General features: G+C 33.0%; 1 long non-coding RNA gene across 1 annotated transcript in view; it reads right to left on the bottom strand.

Moving 5' to 3' along the window:
- The window catches only part of LOC140843498 (uncharacterized), a 101,037-nt gene that overhangs the window by 67,205 nt on the left and 17,835 nt on the right, over window positions 1-15,997 (bottom strand). Inside the window, exon 3 of the long non-coding RNA XR_012121326.1 lies at window positions 6,417-6,529. This is a non-coding gene — a long non-coding RNA (uncharacterized lncRNA). The remainder of the gene's footprint in view (window positions 1-6,416; window positions 6,530-15,997) is intronic.

Below are 15,997 nucleotides of genomic sequence, written 5' to 3'. Positions count from 1 at the left end.
AACAGATCAGGAGTTGGCTCTGCTCAGAAAGGTTGTACTGTTCCTTGAGTATAGTTTTGTGAATATAGCTTCTTTTTATCTGAAGACATAGAGACAACTTATCTATTCTCTGTATGCCCAACATAAGAGTAGAACTTCCATTCTAAAAGGCAGAAAAAAGAAAGATCTTGGCAATTACTGATCCAAAACAATTATGAAATCTAGGCACATACTGCCAGACTATGGATTAAAACTCAGCCAGCAGAAAATCTATGGCAGACTGTATTTCCAAAGCTGGCTACACTAATATATATTCCACCTATAAGCTTTCCATATGACTTTTTTCAAAATGACCTTAACAATTCTCTATTGAGTTATGCAGGCTGTTTCCTATCCTTAACTCTAGCAATATCTTTACAACTGCCTTAACCCATAAAATGTGGCGTAAGTCATGACATGTGAATTTAAAAGCTAGAGCATAAACAGGTACTGCAGCTTTCACCTTGGACTCTTGGGTCACTCACTCTGGGATAATGTAACTGCCATGCAATGAGAATCCGCAAGAATCCTCTTGGTGAAGCCTAAATAGAGAGGCATTGAAGCCCAGCCAAGAACCAGCCTCAAATTTCCAGAAATCTGAGTGAACTAATGTGGAAGTGAATCATCCAGAGCAGTCAAACCCTCTGAAACTACAGTCCCAGCTATAGCAATGCAAGGTCATGACATGACTGTTCTTAAATAAGGACAGACTAGCCATACTCTTCCCAGCATTGGAGTGTATATGTAGAATAGATTTCTAGGAGAACAGTTTTGCACTTTAAACTTCAACAGTTTTCAAACTACTTTCTAAGAGGTTGCATAGATTTACATTCTCATCAGTATTACTTCAAGAGTTTCTTAAAGCAGTATTTAAATCTAGTATGTAATGTATGAAATTGTCTTTCACATGTAAAAAACATCGGTCTTGTTCCAGATAATGAATCCTACAGCCTCAGTCCTGGAGGCAAATCAGAACCACCCAGCCTGACTGCAATGGACCTGTAGCATGAGTTTGAAATAACATTTTTTTTTAATTAACCCTGAGATACTCAGCATATTTACACTGCAGCACAACGTGTTAGGGTTAAGTAATAAGACTTATATTAGATCAAACTTTCTTTTTATTATTTGTATCATCTTGAGGAAATAACAAAATTTAACCCTCAGTTTTACATTGAACATGTTAAATCCAATTACTTATACAACACAATTAAAGATTCATAAAGAAAAGTAGTATCTTTTTATCCACTTTCAATAAAAGAAAGAAGTTAAATGGATTTCTTACTTATCAGGTCTAATTAAAATACTTCTTCATTTTTTTTCACCATTTTTTTTCAGTATTCTTTCATATTTTCCATAGAAAATAGACATGAATAGGAAATTAATCTATTATGTTCTGACTTTTTGGAATAATTTATTTTAACCAGTAAAATACAGAGTTATAATATTTATTAAGTCTCTATTTATGATTCTAAATTTTAAGATAGGGCAGAAGATGTCACTATTCATATTGATAAATATTTTCCATATAGTCATTTCTTAAGGTTTCTCAGTAAAACTGCCTTGAAAAAGATCCAAATTATCACTAATGTTTAGACTTCAGGAATTGATATGTTTAGTAGAAACAATTAGAGACAATTTTAAATTAATCAATTGAATCTAACCCAAAATGTTTTGATTTCTATTATTGAAAAAAGTATGTTTTAAGAGGCAGGAAAATATTCAGGCATTTGGTAAAGAACCTAACATTAGTGATTAATCATAGCAGGCATTTATACTTGGTAAACAAGATTTCAGTTGCATATAAATACATCATTTATAAAAACTCACCTTCTGATACTGTTGGACAAAGTGATTGTATCCTACTGAGTTTATGTAAGTTTTGATAGGAAGTTCAGCAATAAATTTTAGTTAAATTTTGAAATTTAAGAAAGAAAATCTATGCCAGATACAATGTTCACCATGTAGCACAACTAAATAAATATTTTTTAGCCAAAGACTGCTTCTACAGTGTAGGATTAGGATTTTAATAGTGGTAGCTTTAATTTTGAGAGAGGAATTTCACCCTCATTTTATGTTTAATGAAATGAACCTAATTAGCCCCTTGCATTGTTTTATTACTGGTTAGGTCATCGGAGACCACTTTAATATTTGCATTCATTTCTAGTACTAATCATATTCTAAGAAGTAAGAATATGATAATTAGTTCCTGTCATTTGAAAACAACATTTCTGAATTACTGTAATAAGTTTATTGAAATCTAGTTGTTTTTTTAAAAAAGTTTTATTAAAATATAGTCATGTCCAAAATCTTGCTTCCATATATTTTTTAGTGTCACTATTTGTACTACATGATTAGTACCAAGAGACTTAGTTCAAATATCACCATCCCTTATTGTTATTATGGGTTGTAATTTTGTAAATTGTTATTAAACATTAAATATTCATGAGATGGTTTTATTTTTTAGTTGTCAGCAATGATGCAATATGGTGCCAGGAGCTAGTCTTCTTGTGGATGTTGTTATTAATTAAGGCAAATACATTAAAGTGCTATTTGAAGAAAAAAGTATATGAAGTAATAAGAATGTATATTTTGTATTCCCTTAGTCATTCTAGGAAAACTCTATCAAATACTTCAGCAATATTTTTCATTAAAAATTGAAGTCAAATTCATTAATCAATTCAGAGTTAAGACAATTAATCTAGCCCTGGGGAGGCTCAACCTGGACTAAATATTTTCTAAGACATTTAACACTTAGGCATTTAGCATCTTTGAAACTCTACCGTTGTGATATATATCTAAGAAAAAATTTGCTCCTCTAAGTTAGACAAACTTAAACCAAGGTTCTGTTCTGCTCACTTTAATCTAGTACACTTGACAGTATACTCGGTAAAGACCTGTCTGTGATGGAATGTAAAGGCTTTGAAAGCCAGGAGGGGCTGGCTAGATGGGACAAATCATGAGAGTTTTGAGCATTAGTTAATTGTGGAAAACCTCTACAACATCTTCATCAAGGATAGCTTGAGATCCACACCAGCAGAAAAAACAGTTTGGTCCATGAAAGGTTATTAATATCATATCCACACTGAACATCATTCTACTGATAAGGATGTTAAGATTATCAAGATGTGTTACCCTTAGGGTAACAATTACTTTCTGGCTAGTAAAACTCAATAATTCAGTACAGTCATTAAAACTATTAAAAATGAAGTATAGGACAGTGTGGAAAGTTATTTATAATTAATTATAAAACAAAAATGGAACACAATGCTGAGTCCATACTTAAACTGATTTACATTTTGATTAGTGTCATTATTATTATGATTGTACAGTTAATACTCATAATTTACTATTTTTCAAACATAGGCCTCCATATATACACACTTTGAAATTATTTCTCAAAACAATTACAGAAAGAATGCTCTCCATATATACTAAAATCACATATATATATATATATATACTAAAATTAAGCCTATGCACTTTCCTATACTCTAAGTAACTTAAATACACAACTATAAACATCCATTATTGTATTAAATAGTGATATTTGAGTAAAGGATGGTTTATTTCTCAAAACCAAAATTTGAGATACAGGAGCTTCAATTTCTGATTAGTATGTAGAACTCCCTACCAGTAGGCTTGAACAGCTGCAGATAGCTAGGCTGGTTTGACTGTGGACTGGGTTTTGATAAGCAATTGGATTCCTGGGAGTTTTTTTCATATTGTGTCTCTTAAGGACAGATGTCTCAACTGAGGCACACAAAATTATGAGCTTACTTTTTTATGACACTATATCTTGACTGGTTTGTTATGTAGTAATAAGTGACCAGAACAAGGAGAAGATATCCACTTTTTATCACCAATATAGCAGATCCATGTGATATTGTACAGAAGACTAAGATGTTTAAGGTCCTTTACACTACATGACTGAAAGCAAGAAAATTAAAATATTCATGAGGCGACTCCATGTGTATGTAATGCTCTCTGTTCTATGTTAATCGGAACAAATTTTTAGTCACTTCATTGAAAAAGATATAAAGAAGTGCTTCAACAGATAAAGCATACCAGGTGGTGAAGGCTATTAATCTATTAGTCTATTAACCTATGAAAGTAAAGGAAAACATCTTGCACAGAAGCTGATATTCAAGTTATAAATTGGGTAGGTTAATAGTTACCACTTCCATTTGCCATTCACCATCTGTTTTTTTTTTAATATTTTTTAGACATAAACTTTTTATTTGAACAAGAATAGGAATGGCCATCAATATATTATTCAAAATTTTGATGGTGGAACTTAACCATACAATTTTAACTGAGATGTGATATTTATCCTTATTTATTTATGCTGATTTAATAAGCACAGTGTATTTTTAAATATCATTTATTACTTATAGCAAATAAGTAAATTTCAGAGGTTTCTCTTGGTTTATTCTTTCATAATGGTTCTTATTCCATCAACTGGCAAGTAATGTGAGGATTCTGTCAGCTGTCAATAATGCATTGCAATTATACACCCAAGGACTGGAGACATGAATACAAGATCAGTTTTCAGTGGAACAAATTGGTTTGTTTAAGTCAATTCAAAGTCTGTATTCAATAGAGCTTTAAAAAGCTGGTCATTCCTTTTCCTCTGTGTACAGTTATGCTGAGAAACTGGGGGAAGCAGTGATGTACTGATAAATTTCTAACTGGCTCCCACAGGTGTGGGGGGGAAACAGCAATGATATTACATAGCATTAATTTTCAGTCCCATACATTCCAACTTCAATATATGCATCATGACTGATTTTCAAGATACCAACCAAAAATATTGAACTTGGAGATGAACAAAGATGCTAACAATCCCTCATAAACTGGTATAAACTGGAGGCATCATCCCACCAGTTGTTAGAATGTTTATTATAGTTACTTTCTAGGATATTACAGAGTTTATCTTCAAAAGACAACAACTTCCCCCACAACTGATAAGACTCTAAGTCTTAGAACTACCTCAGATTTGGAATCTGGGTGACACTTTGAATTTTCCATTACAGCTGCTAGCATCAGCCTTCAGCTTGTAACACTGATGATTTTGGCTATTATATCCTTGCTGGCCATCTATTTTCCCCTCAGAACTACCAATGCTGCACTACCTATTGCTTCATATTTATTGTCATATGTGAACCTTTTTTATCACCTACTTGCATCTGTCTTATTGTGCCATGTGCTCCTCCCCGGGAACAGTCACCTACCTTGTTGTTTCTTTTGTCTCTGGCAATGTACTGCCTTTAAAATATCCATGTCTCAAAACCCTCCAAACCTTTGCTAAATACTCATTCAAGGCAGTATAATATCTTTTTTTTATCTGTGCTGATTAAATGGATTTATTGACTATATTTCCTCATTTTAACCAAGTGGCAGTATAATATTCTTGACCTAGTTGACAATAGCTATCTCATGTCTAAAGTATTCATCCTAGTAGAATTTAAAGCCCAGCTCCAGGTGTCAGAATATTGAAACATGAGTCACAAGAGGATTTCTCTGTATCATCAAACTCTTCCTTTTTTAGCTTAATTTTCTGTCCTCTGTAGTCCAGCAGCCTCAAACTCATGCATAAGAAGTTTTCCTGGCTCTAGCCAGCATGTATGTAGTGTAAGATCTGACAGTTGGCTTTTCCTTTTGTAAGGCAAGCGCCTGACTTAAGCTTTGATTCCTGAGGCACCCTACTTCAGAGGTGCAACAATTTCATACTGTTAACTCAAATAAACATGCTGCCAGCCACAGGACTAGATAAAGAACCAGGCCATGCACTCCCGACCCACTACCAAAAGCTCCTTTGTTTTAGAGATCTCAGTTGATTTGATACTGACCGTTTGGGCTGCTTGATTGTTCTCTTCCAGTGCTAAATTCCTGCTCTTATGTTTTTAATTTACCAATAAAGAGTGAGCCCACAAAACACCAAGCCCCCACCCTTGACCTGAAAAAAGCAGAACCTCAGGCGCATGCTTTATGATGACCTCTCTGTGTGACCCTAGGAGTACCACATTAATTTCCAAAACTTGTAAGTAATAAGCCATTTCTTTTTCCAAAGTTTCTTCATAGTTATTACTGAGGGCATGCCATCATAATAAGAACCAGTGACAAGGGCCAGTCTAGTCACAATATTGGTTTATATAGGCTGAGACCAGGACAACAGTCTATTAGCAAAGTGCTGCAGAATTTTTGGAGTGTAAGTTATCTACTCCATTGTCACAGACAGTGTTTCCAAGTTTGACTAGGCTGAGGACTTACCTTAATTACTGATATGGAAGCAATGAGGTGGAGTAGCAACACCCTTTGAGATACAGGTATCATAATATAAAGCATCCACTCAGGGAGGTCTTTGGATGATCTCCAGACAATGGAAAGAATCTTACCTTTCGCAAGGGTCATCTGGTTAATTTGGAGGTCTAAATGTTCACAGGAAGATTCACTCAAATGTTCTGTAACAGGATACATGGCCATTTACCATTTAAATCAGTGAGCAGACCTGAGAATAGAGATATGCCAAAGCTGCATTAAAATCAGTCAGCTTTGTAGCTCTGCTGCCTGAAGGGCTTGGTTTTCAGCATAGCCTTCCCCTGCCTAGTCAAGAGATGAAGGTCTAGGTACATGCTGTCTTATATACTCTGTTTCTTCAAGCTTTCAGGTTTAGGCAAATAACACAAGCAATACAACTTCAAAATTGCTAAACTGACCACTGTATTCACAGTTTTAAAAAGACAGGGCCTTTCAACAAGTCATTTCTCATTGTTCTACCCAATCTGTAACCCCTAAGGGCTGGAATCTTACAAGCTCTTAGACTGTAGTGCCCCATGATGGCACATCTGTACATACCATCAGTCAAGTGCTAGTTTTCAATTTCCTGAAGTGATCCAATTCCAAATTTCAGTTTGCAATATACACTGCAGCTATTCCAAGTCCACATTCGAACAACACCGTGCCAGTTCATGGGGCAGTGTGAGTACTAATCATAACAAAGTCATCCTAATTCCCACCTCTGTTCCTTGTGTTATTTCTGGAATTCATTTCAGTTACACATTAACATATATATTTGATTATATTACTCGTATTATTATTTTGAATAAAATCTTATCGGTTAGATTAATTAATAAGAAAAAAGAAAACATTTTTAACCTTTATTCTTTGAAAAGAAAAGTAGTTTTTACAATGTTTGTACTCTTTGCTTTTTAGTTTTTAAGGATTCTATTGATAAATCTTCTAGTTCAGAGGTTCTTTTCACAGCCATATCTAGTCTAATAGTAAACCCATTAAAAGGCATTTTTCATTTCTGTTACAGGGTTTTATGTTTCTAGTATTCCATTTCAGTTCATTCCATTTCCATCTCTCTGATTGCATTGTCCATCTGTTCTTGCATACTGTCTATTTCATCCATTAGAGACCTTATCATATTGTTTATAGTTGTTTTAAATTTGTAGTCTTATAATTCTAACATCCCTAGTTCTGACTCACGTTCTGTCTCTTCAAATTGTTTTCTATACTGTTTGGTTTGCCTTGGAATGTTTTTCTTGATAGCCAGACATGATGTACTTAGGTAAAAATAATGGCTGCAAATATACCTTTAGTAATGTGGTGATGATGTTTATGGATAGGGGAAGTATTCTATGTTCCTATGATTAGCCATCAGACTTTAAGTAAGTCTATGACTATGAACTTCACAGAAGTTTCTCTGTTTTTATTTTTATCCCCTCTTAAGTGGGAAAGGAGGGTGAGAGTGTGTTGGAGCCTCTAGCCATTCAGCAATTACAGTTCATATTTTCCTACCCTGGCACTGGTTTTCACAGTGGTTTTCAGCCACAAGTCTCTGTTTGGTAAACCAGAACCCTCTTTATCTGCCTGTCCATCTCTCTAGTCTTGGTAGCAGAAGATTGTTCTATCCTTCCCTCTCATGTGGATCTAAGAGGATTTATTGATTTTTCACTCTTCATCTTTCTTTTTTTCTTGTCATTAGGGAATAGTGAAGATTTCCAAGTGCCTTACTTGTGGAACTGGAAACCAGAATCTCTTTAACTTTACTTTGAGTAAGTTCTCTAGCTTTGCAGAATTTGACCAGAATGGTGGCATGACCTATCCTGTTTAAAAAAAAAACATGATGGTTATGTTGAGAATAAACTGATATGAAGTACGGATAGAAGCTGGAAAATCAGTTAGGAGGCTATTTCCAGCCCAGAATAGAATTGATGATTTTTTAATGACCTTGAAGTTTTGGAGATAGTTAGAATAGAATAAATTAGGACAAGAGTTTTGAGAGAAAGATATTTTCCCAAAGTAATTGAAAAGAAGAAAAGTCACCTCAATGAAATAAGGTGTCAACAGGTATACATACTTTTTTAAATATGTGAGACTAAGTAAATTATCAAAAAGTAAGTGTAACTAGAGAAGTAAGCAGGACCAAAGAACTCAGATACAGGGACACTTAAAAGAAAAATTAAAAACTGAGTAAAAGAACAGGGACCTATAAAACAGATTAAGAAGAACTGTGAGTGAGATGAGAGGAAATCCAAGAAAATGAGTGTCACATACACTTGCAAATGGCATCAGCTGTGAACAAATCACTTGGGAAACAATTTACTATCTTATAAATTTGGTCATTCAAAACCCAGTGATGCACCATTATCTTTCCTAGCTGCATACCAAAGAGATACTCTTGCATACATATTCCAGAAAATGTATATACGAATGTTAAAACTGGTTCTGTTTAAAATAATGTAAACCTGAACTAACTAACTCTAACACCAAAAAATAATGGATAGATACATCATAGTATATTTATACAATAGGATATTATCCAACAGTAAATGCACATAATCTTTAGGTAAATAGTTAAAATTCTCTAGTTAAAAATTCTAAGCAAGTTCCTTTCTAGCTACATCAGAAAGAGTATTCACATCAGCATTTGCTGTGATTTAAGCAAAAGAAGAAAGCAAATATTCACTAGACAGGAGAATGAGTAAACAGAAATGTGGAATTGTAATTAGAATACTCAAGATTTAAAAATAAATGAAAACTATCAAATAATAGAATCATTTAAACTATCAACAAGTGCATTGTAACAAATACCCACAGTAATATTTGAAGACAAAGGGTAAGAAAATTAAGCTTTGTATCTATCTTAAGGCAATAAATATATTTTACTCCCAGTCTTTCATTGGAGTATTTTTGAATTCTTAGAAGTTTTAAAGCTCTGCTTACTTAAAAATTATCTCTCACATTTTTGTGTTAGTATTACAAAAGTTACAAAAATTGAAATTTATATCATGTAACTTGCCTATCCTTTCTATGGAGGAGTCGAATGATAAATCTTAAATTGTAGTTTAGTCTTCAAACTGACCTTCAGAAAGTAATACATTAAATTCCCATAAATGTGTATGTCAGAGCCCATTTTCTCATCATTCTTTCATTTTTACATTTGCATTTACCTAATTATAGTCAGCTACACAGTCATTTTAAGTATTTATGTGCTACTGGCATTTCTTACTTTGTGTAATGCCTTTTAGACACTCAGCACTTTTTTAATGGGTTGTCTTTTTCTTCCTGATTTATATTCTCAATATAATACCAATGTTAATATTCTGGTTCTATGTTTCCAATAGCTCTTGTAATCAACTTATGCTTAAATTTTAAATATATTTTTTGTACACTGTTTTTGAAATCTAATGTAATTAGGTCATATTTTCTGTTAGAATTCTCAGTTTTTACCTTCAAGAATTCTGAGTTTACCACATAAGTACTTTTCCCTATTTCATTTTGTAAAACATTATACTTTTAAGGAGTTCTGTATTTTTTTTCAGAATTCATTTTGGACTAGTTATTTTAATATTTTTAATAGTTTATGAAGTAGTAAGTGATTATGATCTTCCTGTGGCAAATTTTCCCTAAATTATTAATACAAAAATCTGAAATCATTAATGTGATAAATATGTGCATTGAGTTATAAGAAAATAAATTATTCAGTATAAATCAATCTGCTTCTTATATTTGTATTCTATTCAGAAAGTCTTTATTATTTCTAGAACAATCTGATGCTGCTGGCAAAGTTGTCATTTTTGTTTTTTTTCCTCCTCAAATTTTAACTTCCAGACACAAATCCTTCAGTTTGCTAAAATCCAGAAAACTCATAGGATAATATATGTTCTGAATACTTATTATTTGCTCTTTCTCTGACTGCTGAGCTATACCATGTCTTCTGCTCTCAGTGCCCCTGGTTTTCAGGTCACTGAACTACACACACTACTGGCATTCTTGGGTCTCCAGCTTGCCAAAAGCTGATGATGGCCTTTCTCAGCCTCCAAAATCATGTGAGCCAATACCTTATAATAAATCTCTTTATAAATATTCCTACTTGGTTTCTCTTAAAACCCTGACTAACCTACCATCTCATTATAAGAGCATCTTCTGCATCAGATGCCCTTTGAAGAACATTCATCTGAGAGACAAGTATCTTCACAGTCTGCCCAACTGGAGATGCCTGGCTGTGTATCTTTTTCAGACTTCCTTATTAGCAGTTTTCAGTCCTGTTCTTTCCAAGAAGCCCAAATCATAGCACCTGTATATTCATTAGTGTTGATCTGTGCAAAGAAGACAACCAAATCCACTGCTCAAACGATTTCCATACACCACTAACCTTCTGTGACAACCTTGTGTAGATTTCTAATGCTGCAGCCATCCTCTTTGGTATGGTACCATCCTGTTTGGGAAGTGTCTATAAATCAGGCCTCAGATTATCCTCCTCAGTAAACCAGTTCAAAGAAACTTTCCTTGAGATCACAGGTATAGATTGAGAGAGAAGATACAATATTGCAGTGGTTAAGTGTTAAAGAACTTTGAACCACGAACTACATGGTATAGTGTCTGAACTTTTTCATACCACTTCCACTTAATGGTAGGTAATTACTGCTGAGCATTCCCATCCTTTTGACCATTTGTGTCGGGTAACACCCAGTTCATGATGAGTAGTTCTGGATGGATGGTATTTTGTATCTATTAGGCATTCTGTCTCTACCTGGTTAGGGTAGCAAAACAAAGTCTTTTCCTCAAAAAGAGAGTTGTTATTGACAAATGAGGGCATGGATATACATCAGAAACCTAGAGGTTAGCTGTGATTTTCCCATTGGTACTTGCCTGATACTTCATACGGTATCCTTATTTGCCGTATATTCATTTGCTAGAGCAACAAAGTGAAGTGTGCAATGAAGTCTGAATGGGCTACAGAGATATTTCCTGCTCAGCTCCCTGGCCAAAACTAGCATCCTTACAGTCTACACAGCCAATATTCTACTTAGATGTGAAACACATTGTTACTATATTCAAAAAACCCTACTAATAATCATGTTCTTTTTTAGTGTTATGTGACACAGGTGAAATAATGTCTTTCAACATGGAAGGAGTTGACATTTTTCAGAATACTGATCTGGACAAACTTCCACTAAAGTTGACCCTGTAGATTTTTGTGTGATTTATTTATAATTACACATACATATGCACACACATATATTTTAGGTATTACATTACAATATACAGATAATACTGTATGTATATATAACATATATTTGTATATACTCCATGTTGTACATGAAATGTTAGATGCCAATCAGAATTCTCATAAATTATTTTTTCACCTTCTGTAAGGCTTTATTGTACATGATTTTTTTTCTTCTTGATATCAAAGACTCCACCAGTTTTTGGTAAGTCTCTCCTACTTTATTTTAATATTCTTGTAAGGCACTCAGTGGAACCATTCCAACTGGAGTTTGATACTTATTTAATATTAATGTAATTTAATGCACATATATTTATGTCCTCTGTGTAAACCTCAATTTTTTCTGTCCTCTTTTCACTGTTTGTATTTTTATTATATATTCTGGAAGATACCTCAAGTTTATCTCTCAGAACACTACTTCATTTTTCAACTGTGCTTATCTATGATTTTACAATCTTGCTGAAATTGTTTGGAATTTTTAAAAAATTTCTAAGAACTATTCCCATGTTTGCTCTTTTTTTATGCCATTGTTCTCTTTCCTTAACATGTATGACTCCTTAACACAAAATGTATCTAGTTTTTCTCTTTGTATCTTTTATACCAACCCTATTGCTTTGATGATTGTGAGGCTTTCCTTTCAAGTCTTTTCTTCTTATCACAACTTTTTATAGAGGTTTCATTTACGTACATAACTTCAAATACCCTGGTATCTTTAAATTTAATCTTTAATCTATACCTAGATGTGGAATTTCAGATGTGTATATCTTTATATGACCTTGAAATCTGGAATATCTGAGATAGATCAAGTTTAACATGTCTCAATCTGAACTTACAATCTACACACCAAGTTTATCCATGTTCTAGCATCTTCTATACCAATGAATGACCAGCAATTCTCTTTCCATAACATTAGAGGCAATAATAAATCATTCCTCTATTCCACCTCTTCTCTTCAAAAAATGTCAAGTCCTGGCAATGTAAAAAATATCTGCTTCTCCATCTTTGTTGACACTGTCCCTAGACTAAGGAAGCATTACTTCTCAGCAATATTCTTGTCTTACCCTTATAATTTTTCTCCAATAATACATTTTTGTATTCTTCCAACAGATTTTCTAAAGAGCAGGTAGGGTGAATTTTTTGAAATGTAAATTTAGTGTATCATTATCCTGCATAAAACACTCAGTTTCAGCCCACTAGTTTTTGAACAGAAGTCAAATATCCTTATATGAATTAAAAGATTATCCACAACTAGCATCTAAACTTCCTCTGATGATTCATCTGTTCTTTGTACATTATAACACTAATTTCAGAATTTTTTCAGTTTTCATAATTAAGAGAGAAGAGTAAAAAAGAGTAGTTTACATCTAACCTTACACAGACAGTAAATAATATTCTTAATTTGATTGAGAATTCACAATTAATTTTAATGTGCAACATAGTAATTTGACACACATGCACATACACACACATCAGTACTAACAAAACACAGCTACATAAATACCCATATTCTGGTGAAGCACAGTAGACACAAGTGTTAATCCTTATTGCTGTAACTACAGGAAATTTACAAGATTCATTATTTTGACCATCTGCACTACTTTCCACTCATTCATTCTAATGGAAAAGAAAATTCAGAATATGTGTGACTACCAAGAATATAAATATACCTGCTGGCAAAGATTAACGATCTGTTACAATGGACAGTGAATCTGCTGTGTGATTAATCCCATCTCACTTGAACAAACATCCTGAACTGTGAAAAATTACATGAATTATACTTGCAAAATGATAAAGAAAAGCTTTGATCTAAGATGAAAGCAATGAAATACTAATTGCATACTAAATTAATTTATTGATCAGGAGCATGGTAAATATACAGATTAACAGAACATTTAAATAGTTAATAGTGTTACTAAGTAAGAACAATTCTGAATGAGATATAGTGATGTACTAAGTCATGGCAAAAAGAAACTATAAAATGTAGTTTAATATATCTATTATTTCTATGCATATACACACATATATATAGTGTGTGTATTTGTGGCTATATATACATACATTATAAAACTTTATAATATTTACTGGATATGTGTATCATAAATAATGTACATTAGAAAACAGTTTTATTTGAAGCAAAATTTGAAAGAAAATGGAGGTAAAACACTTATTTATTCCGGGTTTCTGGGTTTTACAAAGGACATGTTAAGCAGTAATTCAAAGAATATTGAAGATGAGGATAAACCTCAGCTGTAAATTCTTCACTAATGCAGGGATTCCATCTTGAATACCTCAGATAGGGATCCACGGCAATTAAAAAATCCAGTGAGGCAGTGTTCACAGGGAACTTTTTCAATTTCTGGCAATTAAAAATTTTTAAAGCCCTTATCCAATGATATTTCTTTTAAACTGAGTGAATGTTTCCACCAACATATAAAATCTCTTCAACTTTCATTGAAAATTCTTGTTAATCTTGTTAAAGGACTATGACCCACTAATATCCAGATAATTTCCCTAGGTACCTGTGCCAAGTTCATGTAAAGCACAGTGTATTAGAATTAGGTTAACTAGAATTTTTGAAGTATGGTGTTTTATATTACTGCATTCAGTAGTAATATATGTGGACAGAACATGTCTACATAGAATTTATTTGCCTAGGGAACATTACAGGGTTTCCTTTGCTATCTGTTTTCAGTAGGATAAATTTAATGAACTAATAATGAAAACTAAAAAAATCTAAGCCAAGTTTGGAAAGAAATAAATGATAGTCTGATCACTATATTACTTCCATTTTCAAATACAGTAAATAGTTATATCTGCTAAATGTATGAACTACACACTTTTTATACAGCAGGATATGTGATTTATATTTGTGGAAGGATGTGGTCTTATCATAATCACCCTCTTAGCATCTAAACTTTTAAGATATCAGCTGATAGGAATTTTTTTAAGTGTTTTAAGGATGATTTAATAGGTATTTAATTTTATACATAAAAAAATAAGATCGTTAAAAGATATTTAAAATACTTTTAGGTCTTTAAAGCATGGAGGTTAGATTGATAGTACTGGGTGATGGTAAATTTAAATGAAATTTTAACAGGGAAGATAGTCACTAATGTCATTTTTTTTCCACTTTTAGTTTGTCACAATTTTTTCAAAACTAAATACAAACGATATGCAGAAAAAATATTAGGGAAGTTATTGTCAATATTATGCCTTCATTAACATTTTCTAGTCTAACCATAGCAATTTTTAAATCATTCCTTATATTTGAGTATTTAATTTTTTATTGATTAATGCAAAAGATGTTTATACCTGAAATGTCCACTTATCTGTCTACTTCTATTGGATTAAATAATGTCTTTTTCACGACAAAAAATGAGCAACATAAATTAGAGAGACAAATGTGCAACACATTTTTTTCCCAGAAGATAAAACATGTTAGAGAAAAAAGTTGAAACTCAGAGATTCTATGTAACCTTTTCTTACTATAAATGTTCCTCATCTGCATACTGACATAACTATTTAGTCTTTCTGTAGTCATGTGCTTCAGGACCCCAAATATAATACAATAGTTGGAACTTCCGTTATTCCCACTGAAAATCAGAGTTTTAGTAAGATATTCCATAAAAAGTTATTTTTTAAGTTATTTTATTATTTGGTGCGTGGAAGAATATAGCCAGCAAATACAAGGAGGTGTGCTCTGTTATTTCCAGCAATGCATATTTTATATTACTGTTTTCATTTTTTTTCCCTGTTAAATAAGTTATGTAAAGTGAAGTGAACTTGTACCGATTTGTACTGTGACTTGTGGAGGATATAAAGTAAAGTAAGGTATGGGGATACAGAAGAGTTGAAGGGTGAAGTGTGTACTTACATGGATTAGGAATTCCGAGGGTCTGATACTACTGGGAGAAAGAGAAGAGCAAAGGACAGGGGAGAAGTGTGTGTGTGTGTGTGTGTGTGTGTGTGTGTGTGTGTGTGTGTACATACATTCTATCAGAATTTACTCTATAAAAAGGGTAGAGCGGAAACAAGGGAGTTAGTCACCTGCTCACAGCAGCATCCATGCAATCAGAAAAGTACTTTAAATGCCAGTCTGACCACAGAGATGACCCGTCATAGATGAGTGAGAGGGTCAGTTTTGGAGGCCAAAGGTTGATGGTAACAAGTTTTGGAGTAGTTTTGGGAAAGGGAATAAGGTGGGTATTCAGGATTAATGGTAATGCTCTCACTTGACTAGAATTCTGGTTAAATAATTGTGTTTGCTTTTACCTAAATAAAAAAGCTGCATACTCATCATTTCTATAAATTTCTATATGTAAGCTCTGCTTCCTTTAGAAATATTCAAAATACAACTTTGAAAATATGCGTCCCAAATCCAAAAGCAGAGCAAAAACTGTCAATATTCTTCAGCCAACTTCATCCACTTTTATGACCAGATAGATTAATGAGATGCAA

The sequence above is a fragment of the Manis javanica genome, chromosome 9 (genome assembly GCF_040802235.1).
Source record: "Manis javanica isolate MJ-LG chromosome 9, MJ_LKY, whole genome shotgun sequence".
In the NCBI taxonomy this organism is placed as follows: domain Eukaryota; kingdom Metazoa; phylum Chordata; class Mammalia; order Pholidota; family Manidae; genus Manis; species Manis javanica.
The sequence above is the reverse complement of the archived record's forward strand: the minus strand, read 5'-3'. Positions and strand labels throughout refer to the sequence as shown.